The sequence below is a fragment of the Colossoma macropomum genome, unplaced genomic scaffold (genome assembly GCF_904425465.1).
Source record: "Colossoma macropomum unplaced genomic scaffold, Colossoma_macropomum, whole genome shotgun sequence".
NCBI lineage: Eukaryota > Metazoa > Chordata > Actinopteri > Characiformes > Serrasalmidae > Colossoma > Colossoma macropomum.
Genome location: NW_023494793.1, coordinates 557,501 through 562,500, shown reverse-complemented (window position 1 = coordinate 562,500; position 5,000 = coordinate 557,501). Strand labels below are relative to the sequence as shown.

Sequence of the window (5,000 nt, the reverse complement as noted above, 5' to 3'; positions counted from 1 at the left end):
TCCTGTATAACTAAATGGATGTAAACAAAGTTGTTCAGAGTGTGTTTGGCGTGAAATGCTGCGCTCTACACTCTTAAAAAAGACAGTTCTTCAAAAGTCCTTTAGCAAAAACAAAGGTTCTATACAGAACCATGAACACTCACAGAACAATTTGCCTGCTTAAATGGTTCTCCTCACGGTGAGGTGGTTCTTCAGATTAATGGAAATGTATATATACTGTATATAGTTCTATATAGCACCAATAAGGGTTCTGCTGTAGTCAAACTTGTAACAATAGAAGAACCCTTTTGTGCTACATACAACCACTTTCCAAAAGGTTCCATATAGAAACATATAAAACACATCAGTCCAAAGGATCATTTCACCATGCAGAGAACCATAGAAGTCATGGCTCTAATCAGAATGATTGTCTTTACTAAAGAACCCCTCAAGAACCGTCTTTTATAAGGGTGCAGAGAAACTTACAGGGTCAGAATTGTTCACAGTGGTGATGTCATTTTAATCTGAATGATGTTTTTAACTCTCTGCTGAAATTTTGAAAAATTGGTGGAATTCTCCTTTAGGTCCAACTGTGGCTAACTGTCACTGAGAATCATTGGTGGAGGCTGAGATGAAGACGCGTTAGAGCAGCTTGATTATCCTTAATGAGCGCGTAGCGTGAGCCAGCACGCCGCTAATTACAGCCTGTCTCAGTACAGTGGATACACGGGGTGATTAGCACCCTGAGTCGGAATAACGAACGAACCTGGTAAAGGAATTCCCAGTGGGAAAACAGCAGGATTTTATGACAAGTGTTCATAATTATAATCAACAACTACATTCCTTTCTAATGAAGCGGACGAGTGTTTCTAATAAAGGGGCCAGTGAGTGGAAGTAGGTGGAGGTGTTTCTAATAGAGTGGCCAGTGAGTGGAAGTAGGTGGAGGTGTTTCTAATAAAGTGGCCAGTGAGTGGAAGTAGGTGGAGGTGTTTCTAATAAAGTGGCCCTGAGTGAAAGTAGGTGGAGGTGTTTCTAATAAAGTGGCCCTGAGTGAAAGTAGGTGGGGGTGTTTCTAATAAAGTGGCCCTGAGTGTAAGTAGGTGGGGGTGTTTCTAATAAAGTGGCCCTGAGTGAAAGTAGGTGGGGGTGTTTCTAATAAAGTGGCCCTGAGTGAAAGTAAGTGGGGGTGTTTCTAATAAAGTGGCCCTGAGTGTAAGTAGGTGGGGGTGTTTCTAATAAAGTGGCCCTGAGTGAAAGTAGGTGGGGGTGTTTCTAATAAAGTGGCCCTGAGTGAAAGTAGGTGGGGGTGTTTCTAATAAAGTGGCCCTGAGTGAAAGTAAGTGGGGGTGTTTCTAATAAAGTGGCCCTGAGTGAAAGTAGGTGGGGGTGTTTCTAATAAAGTGGCCCTGAGTGTAAGTAGGTGGGGGGTGTTTCTAATAAAGTGGCCCTGAGTGAAAGTAGGTGGGGGTGTTTCTAATAAAGTGGCCCTGAGTGTAAGTAGGTGGGGGTGTTTCTAATAAAGTGGCCCTGAGTGAAAGTAGGTGGGGGTGTTTCTAATAAAGTGGCCCTGAGTGAAAGTAGGTGGGGGTGTTTCTAATAAAGTGGCCCTGAGTGAAAGTAAGTGGGGGTGTTTCTAATAAAGTGGCCCTGAGTGAAAGTACTCCCTGGTTATGTATATTAATTGTTATGTAATTATGTGTAGGGGCTGCAGTGCAGGTGTGGAGGTGAGCTGAGTGATAACCTGCTGAGTTTATAGCTGTACTGGCTGATTAAAGTCTTCAGTCTGAGCCTTTATGAGTGTTTAATATGTCAGTAAGTCAGTCTGAGAGTTAAAGAGTGACTGAATGAGTCTCACTTCACTGCCCTGTGGAGCTACTGGAGCTCAGTGCACAGTAACAGGACGAGTTAAAGGGAGTTTAAACCAGCTTTAATACAGTGGAGCTCTAACAGTACACTGAGCGCCGATCGGTCAGCGTTACTGCTACTGAGGGCCGATCGGTCAGCGTTACTGCTACTGAGGGCCGATCGGTCAGCGTTACTGCTACTGAGCGCCGATCGGTCAGCGTTACTGCTACTGAGGGCCGATCGGTCAGCGTTACTGCTACTGAGCGCCGATCGGTCAGCGTTACTGCTACTGAGGGCCGATCGGTCGGCGTTACTGCTACTGAGCGCCGATCGGTCGGCGTCACTGCTACTGAGGGCCGATCGGTCGGCGTCACTGCTACTGAGCGCCGATCGGTCGGCGTCACTGCTACTGAGAGCCGATCGGTCGGCGTCACTGCTACTGACCGCCGATCGGTCGGCGTCACAGCTACTGAGGGCCGATCGGTCGGCGTCACAGCTACTGAGGGCCGATCGGTCGGCGTTACAGCTACTGAGGGCCGATCGGTCAGCGTTACTGCTACTGAGCGCCGATCGGTCGGCGTTACTGCTACTGAGGGCCGATCGGTCGGCGTCACTGCTACTGAGAGCCGATCGGTCGGCGTCACTGCTACTGAGAGCCGATCGGTCGGTGTTACAGCTACTGAGGGCCGATCGGTCGGCGTTACTGCTACTGACCGCCGATCGGTCGGCGTTACAGCTACTGAGGGCCGATCGGTCGGCGTTACAGCTACTGAGGGCCGATCGGTCGGCGTTACAGCTACTGAGAGCCGATCGGTCGGTGTTACTGCTACTGACCGCCGATCGGTCGGCGTTACAGCTACTGAGGGCCGATCGGTCGGCGTTACAGCTACTGAGGGCCGATCGGTCAGCGTTACTGCTACTGAGGGCTGATTGGTTAACGTTACTGCTACTGAGAGCTAAATGGTTCTTCAGATTAATGGAAAATGTGTTATATATGGTTCTATATAGATCCTTTTTAAAAATGGTTCTACATAGTGCCAAAAGGGTTCTGCTGTAGTTACAATGTCAAACGTATACCAATAGCAGAACCCTTGTTGGTGCTATATAGAACCATATTCAGCACATTTCAGTCAATCTGAAGAGCCACTTCACCATGCAGAGAACCATTTAGGCATACAAAAGGGTTCCTGGAGTGTTCATGGTTTTCTATAGAGTGCTCACAGTTCTACATAGAACAACAATACAATTGTTGGTGCTCTATACAACACATTCTCTATCAATCCACAGAGCCATTTCACCAGAATCATTTAAGCATGCAAATGGTTCTTTGAGTGTTATGGTTCTATATAGAACAACAACAGAAAAACCTTTTTTGGTGCCTTTTTCAAACAGCTTCTATATAGAACCATATACAACACATTCTAACTACATTGTAACTACAGCAGAACCCTTTTGGCTCTTTGTAGAACCAATTTTAAAAAGGATCTATATAGAACCATATATAACACATTCTCCATCAATCTGAAGAACCATTTCCCCATGCAGAGAACCTTTTAATCATGCAAATGATTATCTGAGTGTTCATCCTTCTTTACTAAAGAACCCTTGAAGGACCATCTGTTATATTCAGCAGCCTCAGGCGCCAGAATGCGACTGCTACACCATTTAAGGTGGAACGGAAAACTCCCACCAGCAGCTGCTGAACAGGGAGGCCTCGCGGCTCAAAGCAAGCGCAGCAGCTCAGTATCTCTCTCGGACTTTACTGTGAGGTTCCTGACTCTGTATGGTGCCACATAAACACGGCTGAACTGCTCCTTTTCCAGATAACAGTGTGTCACAGCGTCTTTAAGCTTATCAGCAGTGTTTCTGTAGGACACAGGTGCAGCGACAAAGCTCCATTTAGCTTCTCATCATGTGACAAACCCTCAGAACAATCACACGACCGGCCGCGTGTCTGAATCAGAAGGTCTGCTCGGCGGGCAGAGCAACATGGAAAATATGTCAGAGCGCCGGTGTCGAGTTACAGAGAGTCAGCAGGACCTTAAATCTTGTCTACACCACTGACGGGTCACTGAACTTCAGCGGGACGCGGCAGGAGAGCCACCTCCACATGGATATCTAATATTTAGCAGCGTCATCTGTGGATTCTGACAGACGTTCCTCCAGATTCTCCCTGAAAACTGTTCTAATACCATAACAGTAACTTTCTCCATCCTGAGTGTTTGTGATCAGTGACCTGTACAGAATTCACTCCTACATTACTGTAATATAGCAGAATCAGATAAACAGCTCACAGTGAGAGACAGACAGGCTAAAGTACAGCCTCCACATGGGGGGTTAGTCACACTGTTACAGCCAAGACCCCCAGAGTAAACAATCAGAACTACATATAATATCCACCCGTAAACACTACAGGACGATTTTTATGCACAGGTTCATCAGAAACACACTATAGATAAACATAAATAAAAGGTATTTCAGTTTTATGGTGCTGATATCTGCCGTTCTACTTTGCGTTCAGTGTTTACCGAACTTTAAAAGCATAAAATCAGTGGAAATGATCTTTACTTTTCATTTTGGCACGTTTTCAGCATGTTACTGCTTAAATGCAGTGTTATATGCACTGCATTTCACGGTTGAATATGTTTGAGGTACAAAATAAAAGAGGTGAAACAGCATTGTAGGGGTTTCACTTTTCATTTTGGCACCTCGTCTGTGGAACACGGTCATGTGTGCACTGCATTTCACTGTTTTCACTGCATTTCAGTGAGGAAATCTGTTTAAAGCACTGGGAAAGCAGTATAGCCCAGCATTCATTACATTTAAAAGTGGGTTGTATACAATTCTGACGTGAATTCAGCATTTCATCTCTAAAGGGACGCCTGACGGTTAAGACATACAGGCCCAAATACTGTACACACGTCCAAAACCATTCAAATATGTTGTACAAACCAAGCAAAACACTTTATTTTTTATTAAAAACAGACAAAGTCCTGTGACTAGTAGGCTGCCATGTTGGTTGCCGTATCAAATGGCTGCTCTCTCTCATTCACTGAGCTCACTAACACATTTAACTCAGTCAGCCTTTCCAGCTTTAGCTAGAACGCAACATCACTCAAGAGGAAACGTCTTATTTTCTGTAGGACTAAATCCACTGGAACCATATGGCATCATCA

The 5,000-nt window shown here is 45.5% G+C and overlaps 1 protein-coding gene across 1 annotated transcript in view; it reads right to left on the bottom strand.

Moving 5' to 3' along the window:
• Positions 1-5,000, bottom strand: part of oxct1a (3-oxoacid CoA transferase 1a) — an 81,415-nt gene that overhangs the window by 64,302 nt on the left and 12,113 nt on the right. The gene's annotated exons all lie outside the window — the stretch shown is intronic.